General features: G+C 39.5%; 1 pseudogene; it reads left to right on the forward strand.

The window, feature by feature from the left end:
- Positions 1 to 8,446: 8,446 nt before the first annotated feature.
- On the forward strand, positions 8,447 to 8,679 carry LOC122444276 (annotated as a pseudogene).
- Positions 8,680 to 14,263: the final 5,584 nt, after the last annotated feature.

Consider the following 14,263-nt stretch of genomic DNA (forward strand, 5'->3'; position numbering starts at 1 on the left):
ATGCTGTATGGATGGAGAAGTCTTGAGGCTACTGGAAGAATAAGACTGAAAGCCAGAGGCAGGAGGCCTAAAACCAAAACTTGAGATCACCAGACATCTCCTGACTCCAGGGATCATTAATCAACAAAAGCTTATCCAAAAGCCTCCATACCTACACTGAAACCAAGCCCCACCTAAGAGCCAACAAGTTTCTGAGCAAGACATACCAAGCTAGTTCTCCAGGAAACAGGAACATAACCCTGAGCACAAAACTTCAGGCAGCCAAAAGTTACACCAAACCCACAGACACCTCAAAACTCACTACTGGACACTTCATTGCACTCCAGAGAAAAGAGATCCAGCTCCACCCACCAGAACACCAACGCAAGCTTCCCTAACCAGGAAACCTTGACAAGCCACTCATCCAACCCCACCCACAGGGAGGAACCCCACAATACAGAGAAGCCACAAACTTCCAGCATACAAAAAGGCCACCCCAAACACAGCAACCTAAACAAGATGAAAAGGCAGAGAAATATTCAGCAGGTAAAGGAACATGAAAAAAGCCCAGCAAACCAAACCAAAGAGGAGGAGATAGGGAGCCTAACTGAAAAAGAATTCAGAATAAGGATAGTAAAAATGATCCAAATTTTGAAAACAAAATGAAGTTACAGATAAATAGTCTGGAAACAAAGATTGAGAAGATGCAAGAAAAGTTTAACAAGGACCTAGAAGAGATAAAAAAGAGTCAATCAATAATGAATAATGCAATAGCTGAGATCAAAAGCATTCTGGAGGGAATCAACAGTAGAATAACTGAGGCAAAAGATAGGATAAGTGAGGTAGAAGATAGAATGGTGGAAATAAATGAAGCAGAGAGGAAAAAAGAAAAAAAGAATTAAATGAGGATAACCTCAGAGACATCTGGAACAATGTCAAATGCCCCAACATTTGCATCATAAGAGTCCCAGAAGAAGAAGACAACAAGAAAGACCATGAGAAAATACTAGAGGAGATAATAGTTGAAAACTTCCCTAAAATGGGAAAGGCAAGAGCCACCCAAGTCCAAGAAACCCAGAGAGTCCCAAACAGGATAAACCCAAGGCGAAACACCCCAAGACTCATATTAATCAAGTTAATGAAGATCAAACAAAAAGAACAAATATTAAAAGCAGCAAGGGAAAAACAATAATTAACCCACAAGGGGATCCTCATAAGGATAACATCTGATCTTTCAATAGAAACTCTTCAGGCCAGAAGTGAATGGCAGGACATACTTAAAGTGATGAAAGAGAAAAAACTACAACCCAGTTTACTGTACCCAGCAAGTATCTCATTCAAATATGAAGGAGAAATCAAAAGCTTTACAGACAAGCAAAAGCTCAGAGAATTCAGCACCACCAAACCAGCTCTCCAACAAATGCTAAAGGATCTTTTCTAAACAGGAAATACAGAAAAGGATTATAAACATGAACCCAAAACAACAAAGTAAGTGGCAAGGGGATCATACTTATCAATAATTACCTTAAATGTAAATGGGTTGAATGCCCCAACCAAAAGACAAAGACTGGCTGAATGGATACAAAAATAAGACCCCTATATATGCTGTCTACAGAGGCCCACCTCAAACCTAGGGGCACATACAGACTGAAAATGAAGGGATAGAAAAAGATATTTCATGCAAATGGAGATCAAAAGAAAGCAGGAGTAGCAATACTCATATCAGATAAAATAGACTTTGAAATAAAGGCTGTGAAAAGAGACAAAGAAGGACACTACATAATGATCAAAGGATCAATCTGAGAAGATACAACAATTATAAATACATATGCATGCAACATAGGAGCACCTCAATATGTAAGGCAAATGCTAACAAGAATGAAAGGGGAAATTAACAGTAACACAATAATAGTGGGAGACTTTAATACCCCACTCACACCTATGGATAGGTCAACTAAACAGACAATTAACAAGGAAACACAAACTTTAAATGATACAATGTACCAGTTACACCTAATTGATATCTATAGGACATTTCACCTTAAAACAATGAATTTCATCTTTTTCTTAAGTGCACATGGAACCTTCTCTGGGATAGATCACATCCTGGGCCATAAATCTAGCTTTGGTAAATTCAAAAAAATCAAAATCATCTCAAGCATCTTTTCTGATCACAATGCAGTAAAATTAGATGTCAACTACAGGAAAAAAAAAAAAAAACTATGAAAAATACAAACATATGGAAGCTAAACAACACATTTCTGGATAACCAACAAATCACAGAAGAAATCAAAAAAGAAATCAAAATATGCATAGAAACAAATGAAAATGAAAACACAATAACCCAAAACCTATGGGATTCAGTAGAAGCAGTGCTAAGGGGAAGGTTCATAGCAATACAAGCCTACCTCAAGAAACAGGAGAAAAATCAATACCTAAAGCAACTAGAAAAGAAAGAAATGAAGAACCCCAGGGATAGTAGAAGGAAAGGAATCACAAAAATTAGGGCAGAAATCAATACAAAAGAAACAAAAGAGACCATAGCAAAAATCAACAAAGCTAAAAGCTGGTTCTTCAAGAAGATAAATAAAATAGACAAACAATTAGCCAGACTCATCAAGAAACAAAGGGAGAAGAATCAAATCAACAAAATTAGAAATGAAAATGGAGAAACCACAATAGATAACACAGAAATACAAAGGATCATAAGAGGCTACTTTCAGCAACTATATGCCAATAAAATGGACAACTTGGAAGAAGTGGACAAATTCTTTGAAAAGTATAACTTTCCAAAACTGAACCAGGAAGAAATAGAAAATCTTAACAGATCCATCACAAGTACAGAGCTTGAAACTGTAATCAGAAATCTTCCAACAAACAAAAGCCCAGGACCAGATGGCTTCACAGCTGAATTCTACCAAAAATTTAGAGACGAGCTAACATCTATCCTACTCAAACTCTTCCAGAAAATTGCAGAGGAAGGCAAACTTCCAAACTCATTCCATGAGGCCATCATCATCCTAATACCAAAACCAAACAGAGGTGCCACAAAAAAAGAAAACTACAGGCCAATATCACTGATGAACATAGATGCAAAAATCCTTAACAAAATTCTAGCAAACAGAATCCAACAACATATTAAAAAGATCATACATCATGACCAAGTGGGCTTTATCCCAGGGATGCAAGGGTTCTTCAATATTCGCAAGTCAATCAATGTGATACACCACATTAACAAATTAAAAGATAAAAACCATATGATTATCTCAATAGATGCAGAGAAAGCCTTTGAAAAAATTCAACATCCATTTATGATTAAAAAAAAAAAAAAACCTCCAGAAAGCAGGCATAGAAGGAACATACCTCAACATAATAAAAGCCATAGATGATAAACCCACAGCAAACATTATCCTCAATGGTGAAAAATTGAAAGCATTTCCCCTAAAGTCAGGAACAAGACTAGGATGCCCACTCTCACCACTACTATCCAACATAGTTTTGGAAGTTTTGGCCACAGCAATCAGAGCAGAAAAAGAAATAAAAGGAATCCAGATTGGAAAAGAAGAAGTAAAATTCTCACTGTTTGCAGATGACATGATCCTCTACATAGAAAACCCTAAACACCCCACCAGAAAATTACTAGAGCTAATTAATGAATACAGTAAAGTTGCAGGATATAAAATTAACACACAGAAATCCCTTGCCTTCCTATACACTAACAATGAGAAAACAGAAAGAGAAATTAAGGAAACAATTCCATTCACCATTGCAACGAAAAAAATAAAATACTTTGGAATAAAGCTACCTAAAGAAACAAAAGACCTATGTATAGAAAACTATAAAACACTGATGAAAGAAATCAAAGATGACACAAATAGATGGAGAAATATACCATGTTCATGGATCAGAAGAAACAATATTTTGAAAATGAGTATACTACCCAAAGCAATCTGTAGATTCAATGCAATCGCTATCAAGCTACCAACGGTATTTTTCAGAGAACTAGAACAAATAATTTCACCATTTGTATGGAATTACAAAAAACCTCGAATAGCCAAAGCAATCTTGAGAAAGAAGAATAAAGCTGGAGGAATCAACCTGCCTGACTTCAGACTATACCACATAGCCACAGTCATCAAGACAGTATGGTCCTGGCACAAAGACAGAAACATAGATCAATGGAACAAAATAGAAAGCCCAGAGATAAATCCACACACATATGGACACCTTATCTTTGACAAAGGAGGCAAGAATATACAATGGAGAAAAGACAATCTCTTTAACAAGTGGTGCTGGGAAAACTGGTCAACCACTTGTAAAAGAATGAAACCAGAACACTTTCTAACACCATACACAAAAATAAACTAAAATGGATTAAAGATCTAAATGTAAGACCAGAAACCATAAAACTCCTAGAGGAAAACATAGGAAAAACACTCTCTGACGTAAATCACAGCTGGGTCCTCTATGACTTACCTCCCAGAGTAATGGAAATAAAAGCAAAAATAAACAAATGGGACCTAATTAAACTTAAAAGCTTTTGCACAACAAAGGAAACTGTAAGCAAGGTGAAAAGACAGCCTTCAGAATGGGAGAAAATAAAAGCAAACGAAGCAACTGACAAAGAGTTAATCTCAAAAATATCCAAGCAGCTCCTGCAGCTCAATTCTAGAAAAATAAGCGACCCAATCAAAAAATGGGCCAAAGAACTAAACAGACATTTCTCCAAAGAAGATATACAGATGGCTAACAAACACATGAAAAGATGCGCAACATCACTCATTATCAGAGAAATGCAAATCAAAACCACAATGAGGTACCATCTCACACCACTCAGAACCGCTGCTATCAAAAAGTCTACAAAAAACGAATGCTGGAGAAGATGCAGAGAAAAGGGAACCCTCTTACATTGTTGATGGGAGTGCAAACTAGTACAGCCACTATGGAGAACAGTGTGGAGATTCCTTAGAAAGCTGGAATAGAACTGCCATACGACCCAGCAATCCCACTTCTGGGCATACACACTGAGGAAACCAGAATTGAAAGACACACGAGTACCCCAATGTTCATTGCAGCACTGTTTATAATAGCCAGGACATGGAAGCAACCTAGATATCCATTGGCAGACAAATAGATAAGAAAGGTGTGGTACATATACACAATGGAATATTACTCAGCTATTAAAGAGAATGCATTTGAATCAGTTCTAATGAGGTAGATGAAACTGAGGCCTATTATACAGAGCGAAGTAAGTCAGAAAGAAAAACACCAATACAGTATATTAATGCATATACATGGAATTTAGAAAGATGGTAACGATGACCCTATATGCGAGACAGCAAAAAAGACACAGGTGTAAAGAACAGACTGTTGAACTCTGTGGGAGAAGGCAAGGCTGGGATGATTTGAAAGAATAGCATTGAAACTTGTATATTATCATATGTGAAATAGATTGCTAGTCCAGGTTCAATGCATGAGGCAGGGTGCTCAGGGCTGGTGCACTGGGATGACCCTGAGAGATAGGATGGGGAGGGAGGTGGGAGGGAGGGTCTGGATGGGGAACACATGTACACCCATGGCTGATTCATGTGAATGTATGGCAAAAACTGCCACAATATTGTAAAGTAATTAGCCTCCAATTAAGATAAAAATAAATAAATAAATAAAATTTCATGGCTGCAGTCACCATCTGCAGTGATTTTGGAGCGCAAAAAAATAACGTCAGCCACTGTTTCCCCATCTTTTTGCCATGAAGTGATGGGACTGGATGCCATGATCTTTGTTTTCTGAATGTTGAGCTTTAAGCCAACTTTTTTACTCTCCTCTTTCACTTTCATCAAGAGGCTCTTTAGTTCTTCTTCACTTTCTGCCATAAGGGTGGTGTCATCTGCGTATCTGAAGTTATTGATATTTCTCCCAGCTATCTTGACTCCAGCTTGTGATTCATCCAGCCCAGCATTTCTCATGATGTACTCTGCATGTAAGTTAAATAAGCAAGGTGACAATATATAGCCTTGATGAACTCCTTTTCCTATTTGGAAACAGTCTGTTGTTCCATGTCCAGTTCTAACTGTTGCTTCCAGACCTGCATACAGATTTCTCAAGAGGCAGGCCAGGTGGTCTAGTTGATCACAGGGCTACAAACTTGTAGAGCAGAAGCCTCATTATAACCTCAGGGGGAAAGTTAGCACTCTTAGGTATAAGGCAGAAGTCATGATGACTGTCAGGCTCAAAAGTTGAAAGCTGTACCATTGCTGCTCCCTAATCTTCCTCCTGATTTCCTTCATCTGCCCTATGTACTCCACATCCTCTCCCACTTTATTGTGATCACTATGCCTGCTGGATATGGCCTGTCAAGACTAGGGACAAGTCACCTAGTCTTGCCCCAGCTTGAATTGCCTCAGGCTTCTGGCCTGACCTCTCTCCCAAATGGCAAGATTCCTCTCTACTCTGCACAGAGGCCTGGTCCCCTCCTTCATTCTCCTCCTGGGCATTTTCCATGTTGAACTTTTTTACTACTTGTTCCTCTTTGGCCACCATCTGGCTGTCTCCCCCTCCTCCCAATTGGCCCAGGACATTTAGATTTGCAGACTTGCTCCCCCTCTTTGGGGGCTGCCCCCACCCAGCAAGCCCTCATGGCCACTGGGAGCAGGGACCAAGGAGGGAGTGAGCAAAGTTAGGGTCTACACACACACACACACACACACTCATGCACAGACTTTTGAATGAAGCTCCAAATGACTATAGATTGGCTTATTTTGTTCATGGCTATATCTACAGGCTCTAGAACACATAGCAGAGCACATAGTAGATGCTCAGTAAATGTTTGTGGAATGATGGACATAATAAGTGAACATCTTGTCCAGTTTTTTCTAAAAGTGTGGTTTACAGACACATTCTAAGTCACCTGGTTTTGGTATTGTACACTAAAAAATTATGCACAACCTTAAAGTTGAAAGTTATGTTATGCTTGACAGGAATTTTTAGGACTTCGAGCCCAGGAGGCAGCATCTCAAATAACCCTGAGAGAATTGTTCTGAAGAGGCGAGGGGAAGCCAGGATATATAGGAGTTTTGCAACAAAGGGCAGAAGTCTGAACTTTAAAAGATTATTGTTAATTAAAGAAAACCAGATATGTCAAGTTAAGGAATTTGATGCTTTTCTATGCATGGGAAGATACAAGAGTCTAGATACTGAAATTATTTCTTTGAAGTACACCTCACCTATCTGGTGCCAGGGGCCTGTGTTTTCATATCTTGAGTTTCCTCAGGGCTTGCCATGGGGAGTGGCTGCAATCTGTTCTTTGTCTCCTTCCTGAGTTCCTTCAGGGCTCACCAACTCACTACAGCTGATGGCTACAATCACTGATGACTATGACATCCTTTGTTACTGATATGGCAGGCAATATTCTATTTTTCAATATATTTATAGAAGATTGCTGAGGGCCACCCCAGACCTCCTGAATTAAAAATTATTAGGTTGGGTCAGGAAATTTTCATCTACCTGGTACACAAAAGTTTGAGAACAGTTGATCCAGCCCAACCCAGTCATTTCACAAAAAAGGGTATAATGACCAAGATTATAGAGCTAGCTTGCAGAAAACAAGGACTACAGCTATCACTCCATTCTTCTTTTCATTGCAAATTATTTTCATTTGTGCCATCCAAAGTGGTGTTAAGGTCTCAGGAAGAACTTGGGGTTCCTATAAGGAGGCCATACAACACTAAATAAAATATTTATTTCTGATAAATAGTTGCAAAATGAAAAAAGAGAAAACCAAAAAATATGCAAAGTTCTAAAGATTACAGAAAAGTTTCAGGAAAATATAAATTTTAACAGTAGAACTTTTATCTTATTCTTTTGATCCAAAATTTCTACTATTACATTTCCCTGCTCTAGTAAAGAGAAATAATTCATTTAAGTGATTTTTATTGAGTGCCACTAGGGGCTGTGTTCCAAAGCAACAATAACAAAAAAGACAAAGTTCCTGCCCTCATGAAGCAGCCACCAGGGAAATAGTCAATAAACACAAAGCTAAGTATGTAATTCAGAGAGTCCTTAGTGCTATGAAAGAGGAATGGAGCAAATACTGAGATGGAAAGCAACAAAATTAGGATGGAAAGAGCAGAGGGATGCTAGTTTATATTAGGGTTCAGGAAAGCCTCAAAGAGGGGATGGTACCTGAACAGAAACCTGAAGAGAGATCTGGATGAAAGAAGGAAGGAAGGAAGAAGTCAAAGGAAGGTCAAGTGCCCTGAGTCAGAAACAGCAGACTGAGACAAAAACTTCATATTCAGGTGATTTATTAAGAAAATGTACTCCAGTGTTGATGAGAGTATGGATAAAAGAGAATCCTGTGCACTCTTGATGCGAATGTAAATTGGTGCATCCACTAAAAAAAAAAAAAAAAAATGCAGTGTGGAGTTTCCTCAAAAATTTTAAAGTACACCTCCCACAGGACCAGGAGATGTGCTTCTACACTTGCTTTGGACCTCGGACCTCACCCTTCTTCCAAACAGACCCCAGCTGCTCCTGCCCCACGGGCGGCTCCTGCAGCTGTGCTGGCTCCTGCACCTGCAAGGTCTGCAGATGCCCCTCCTGCAAGAAGGGCTGCTGCTCCTGCTGCCCCGTGGGCTGTGCAAGTGTGCCCAGGCCTGCATCTGCAAAGGGGCCTCGGACAAGTGCAACTGCTGCACCTGATACCCGGCAGAGCCTGCCCCAGTTGTCGATAGAGCAACCATGACAAATTTATATTTTATTTTTTTTCACACAACCTGACCTGGTGCTACATTTCCTTTTTATATGAGACAAGTGATTTCCAGTAAAGTTGTTGACTTCAAAAAAAACATTTTTTTTTTAAGTAAAACTATCATATGATCCAGCAGTTTCACTTTTGCATAGTTATCTGAAGGAAATGAAATCACTTATCTTGAAAAGATATCTGTACTCCATATTCATTGCAACACTGTTTACAATATCTAAGATATAGAAACAACCTAAGTACTCATCAACAGGTGCATGGATTTTAAAAATGTGGTATAGGGACTTCTCTGATGGTCCAGGGGCTGACTCCATGCCTCCAGTTTTGAAGCTGGTTTCAATCCCTGCTCAGGGCACTAGATCCTGCATGCCACAACTGAAGATATTGCATGCCACAACAAAGATCCCGTTTGCCTCAAGTAAGACCTGGTGCAACCGAATAAATTTTTTAAAAAATTTTTTAAAGAAAATGTGATACGTATGTGTACAATTGAATGTTATAAAATCATTTAAGAAGAAGGAAATCTTGCCATTTGCAACAACATGGATGGACCCTGAGGACATTATGCAAAGTGATTTGTCAGAATGAGAAAAAAAAATACTGTATAATTTCACTTGTATATGGAATCTAAAAAAAAAAAAAAAAACCTAAATTCACAGATACAGAGAATAGATTGGTGGTTTCCAGAGGCAGGGGGTAGGAGGGTTGGAAAATTGATGAGGGTGGTCAAACTGTACAAATTTCTGGTTATAAGACAAATAGGTCCTGGGGATATGAAGTACAACATGGTGGCCAGAGTTAACAATTAATTAATCATCTTTAGTATTTGCAAGTTGTTGAGAGTAAATCTTAAAACTTCAACCGGGGACTTTCCTGGCAGCCCAAAGGATTTCTTAATAACTCCACACTTCCATTGCAGGAGGTTCAGTTTCAATTCCTGGTTGGAGAATTAAGAGCTCACATGCCAATAGTAACCAAAAAATAGAAGAAAAAAAAAAGTTTTATCACACACACAAAAAATCATAACTGTGTGAGGTGAAGGAATTGTCAACAGCTGTTGGATTATTAAAAAAAACAACAAGAGAGTTCCAGAAAACTCCTACTTTTGCTTTATTGACTACACCAAAGCCTTTGACTGTGTGGATTACAACTGTGGAAAATTCTCCAAGAGATGGGAATATCAGAACACCTGACTTGCCTCCTGAGAAACCTGCATACAGGTCAAGAAGTAAGTTAGAATTGGACATGGAACAACAGACGGGTTCCAAATCGGGAAAGGAGTAAGTCAAGGCTGTATATTGTCACCCTGCTTATTTAACTTACATGGAGAGTACATCATGAGAAACGCTGGGCTGGATGAAGCACAGGCTGGAATCAAAATTGCCCGGAGAAATGTCTATAACCTCAGATATGCAGATGACACCACCCTTATGGCAGAAAGCAAAGAACTAAAGAGCCTCTTGATGAAAGTGAAAGAGGAAAGTGAAAAAGTTGGCTTAAAACTCAACATTCAGAAAATGAAGATCATGGCACATGGTCCCATCACTTCATGGCAGATAGATGGGGAAACAATGGAAACAGTGAGAGACTTCATTTTTTTGGACTCCAAAATCACTGCAGATGGTGACTGTAGCCATGAAATTCAAAGACGCTTGCTCTTTGGAAAAAAAGTTATGACCAACCTAGACAGCATATTAAAAAGCAGAGACATTACTTTGCGAATAAAGGTCCATTTAGTCAAAGCTATGGTTTTTCCAGTAGTCGTGTATGGATGTGAGAGTTGGACTATGAAGAAAGCTGAGCGCCAAAGAATCGATGCTTTTGACTGTGTTGTTGGATAAAACTCTTGAGAGTCCCTTGGACTGCAAGGAGATCCAACCAGTCCATTCTAAAGGAAATCAGTCCTGAACATTCATTGGAAGGACTGATGCTGAAGCTGAAGCTCTAATAGTTTGGCCATCTGATGCGAAGAACTGACTCATTGGAAAAGACCCTGACGCTGGGAAAGATTGAAGGCAGGAGGAGAAGGGGATGACAGAGGATGAGATGGTTGGATGGCACCACCCACTCAAAGGACATGAGTTTGAGTAAGCTCCAGGAGTTGGTGATGGACAGAGGGAAGCCTGGCATGCTGCAGTCCATGGGGTCACAAAGAGTTGGACACGACTGAGTGACTGAACTGAACTGAGGCGAAGGATGTTAACTAGACTTACTGTAATGATAATTTCACACCTATACAAACATCAAATCATGTTGCACACCTGAAACTAATATAATGTTGTATGTCAATTATGCCTCAATTTAAAAAAATCATTATGTTGAACATCTAAAACTAAAACAATGCTATGTGCCAATTATAGCTTTATTAAAAATTAAATTTAGAAGTGGCTCATGGGAACAATATTTCCTGATTTCTTGAAAAGAAAGAAAGGTAGGAAGAAAACTCTCCCAAGAGAAACTAGTAAGGGAGCTGGGGAAGCAGGAAAGGGAGGGAAGAAAAACAGAAAAGGGTGAGATCCCATGCAAAGTCTGGACTTCAGCCAGATCCTGCAGGAGACCTCTGGAATGTAGATTCTTGCTCAGAGTTTAGAGTTTATCCCAACTTGGAGTCAAAGGAGTGGGGCTTTCATACTTCTGCAGCAGCTGAGGACTGGGTGAGTTGGTGTAGGAGGAATGTAAACTCCCGGTCAATTCCTTTTGCCTTTCCCTAAGCAAAGCAGCTCTAATAATGATTTCATTTCCTTTGGCTATATACCCTGAAGTTATACTAAGTGAAATAAGCCAGACACAGAAAGGCAAGTACTTAATGGTCTCATATGTGGAATCTAAAAAATTGAACTCACAGAATCAGAGAATAGAGCAGTGGTTTCCAGGAATTGGGAGCTGGGGGAGGTGGGGACATGTTGGTCAAAGGGTACAGATTTTCACTTATAAAATGATTACATTCCAGAGATAGAACATCTTGGTGACCGTAGTTAATAACACTGTACATGTACTTGATGTTTTCTAAGAAAGTAGATCTTAAGTAGATCTTAACTCACCACAAAAAAAAAAAAAAGGCTAACTTTGTGAGGCGATGGATGTTAATTAATTTAATTGTGGTAGTCACTGCACAATATATATGCATATCAAGTTGAAGCTACCAGGTAGCATTTCAGGGGGGCTTCAGGGAGCTTCAGTCCTTTGTGTCTCAGCACAGAAAGAATTCAGTGAGATGCAAAGTAATAGATAAGAAGTGATTTATTAGAATAGGAATTTATTAGAATAGTACACTTATGAGGCTTACAAGTGGGGAGGTGAGCATTACACTGTCCTGAGTACATAGTGGGTTACAATTTTATAATCAAAGGAAGAGTAGAGAGGGGGGAAAGACCATCTTCTTCCTCATTCTTGAGTAGATATCATACTTCCGTCATCAGCTCCTCCTCCAGGTTGGGCAGGGGAGTTTTATTATTCCTACATGATTAAGCCAGAACTGTCATGGCCTATGGAAAAATTATTTCAAATCTCGGTACAATGAAGGTCTTTACTTTGAAATGTCATCTTTCCATAAATTATTTTTTTATGTGAGCAGAGAGCATATCCTAGGGGTCATTAGTTTACTGAGCCCACTGTGTGGGATGGGGGTCTCATGCTCCCCTTGTTTTATTGTTTGGGGGCATGTCTCATGCTGTGCTGCGTGGTTTGTTGCTAAGCGAGTCTGCTCAGTTTTGTGGTTTAACAAACTTGCTTTCTTAAGTGATTATTAACTTACTGTGGTTCCCCAAGGCCCCCTAAAATTCCCTCTCTATCTATAATCCCCTAATGGGATTTCTGAGCTAACTATTTGATTATCCCACTCTGTCCCTGTCAAAATCATGTTGTTTAATTGTGAACAACAACAGAAAAAGAATAATTTCTATGTATTTCTGAATTGTTGTTTAAATTAAAATTAAAAATTACCATGTTGTATATCCTAAGTATGTAGGATTTTTATTTGTCAGTTATACCTCAAAAAAAGCAATTCTAATCACCCAAGGATAGTACTCCTAAGACAGCCACAGGTGTTGGCTAATAAAAAGCAGACAGTTTTATCAAGGATCCAAGAGGATCTAGGCAGAGCACTGACAGTGCAGGAACTGAAAGGTTAGGGGGGAGGAAAATGGTTGGAAATAGGATTGTGACCCTGATTATGAAGCAAAATCCAGCCTCTGCACCCCAAAATCAAATTACATCTCAGAGACAGAGTTTTGGACAAAGTACAAAAGAATAGCTTTATTGTTTTGCCAGGCAAGGGGACCACAGCGGCCGAAGGCCCTCAAAACTGTGTCCCCATTTGAAGAGGGTAGTTAGAAATTTTATAGTAATGGTTCAAAGAGGGTGTGATCAGTTCATAGACATTCCTCTGATTGATTGATTGTGAGGTTAAGTAGGAGTCAGCATCATCAACCTTCTGGTTCCAACCAATCTGAGGTCTCCATGCTTGTGGACAACATACTGTAGTTAGCCATTAACTCCTCCCAAGTGGTGGAGGTTTTGTATTTACAAAACAGCTCAAAGATTGTCGTGTGCATCCCTTGATAGCGAACTATGACCTTGCCCCAAGGCTGCACTATCACTCCTCTTAATTGTTTGTTTCTCCCTGATCTTGCATCCTCTCCCTTCTCTAATTAACAACTGTTTGAATCTGCCAGTTAAACGGCAAAGGTCATGGAGGCTGAACGTAGGCAGTTTCCTATAATCAAAGAAATGGGGGACACAGAGAAAAGGCTTTTGTGCCCAAGAGCTCCATAGGGCCCTACTCAGTATCAGTTCCCAATATTTCAGAATACCATTCTATTTTCTTTCATTAAATAACATATTTTCAGTACCTGTATGTATGCTAAGTTGCTTTGATCGTATCCAACTCTTTGTGACCCTGTGGACAGTAGCCCGCCGGACTTCTCTGTCCTTGGGACTCTTCAGGCAAGAATACTGGAGTGGGTTTCCATGACCTCCTCCAGATCTCCAGACCAGGGATTGAACCTACGTTTCCTACGACTCCTGCATTGCAGGCAGATTCTTTCCCACTGAAACCTATTCAGCACCTATGATGTGCCAAATGCTATGCCAGCCCTGAGGATACAGTGGTGGACAGTGGAGACACAGTTACTGTACCCGTTGACGCTTATAATCTGACCATGAATGAAAACATTAATTTCAAGTGCTATAGGACACAAAACAGGAAAACATATATCAGTTTGTGACTGAAAGAAGGTCTCCCTGAAGTAGTATCTAAACTAAAAATGAATAAGATGTAGTCAGGCATGGCCGGGCTGGAGGGAAGGTAAGCAGGGGATGTTCAAAATCTAGGAGGCATTAAGAGTGTGGTGAGTTCAAGGAACTGAAAGAAATCTGACATGACTGAGGCAGAAAGATCAAGTAGCAAGAGGTGAAGTTGGGGATGACAGGAGTCAGCAAACTGAGAAGTAGCTAGGGGGCCAAGTTGAAGATGTAATCCAAGGACAGTAACAGGATTTAAACAGGACTTAGTGGCTAATTGGA

The sequence above is a fragment of the Cervus canadensis genome, chromosome 6 (genome assembly GCF_019320065.1).
Source record: "Cervus canadensis isolate Bull #8, Minnesota chromosome 6, ASM1932006v1, whole genome shotgun sequence".
In the NCBI taxonomy this organism is placed as follows: domain Eukaryota; kingdom Metazoa; phylum Chordata; class Mammalia; order Artiodactyla; family Cervidae; genus Cervus; species Cervus canadensis.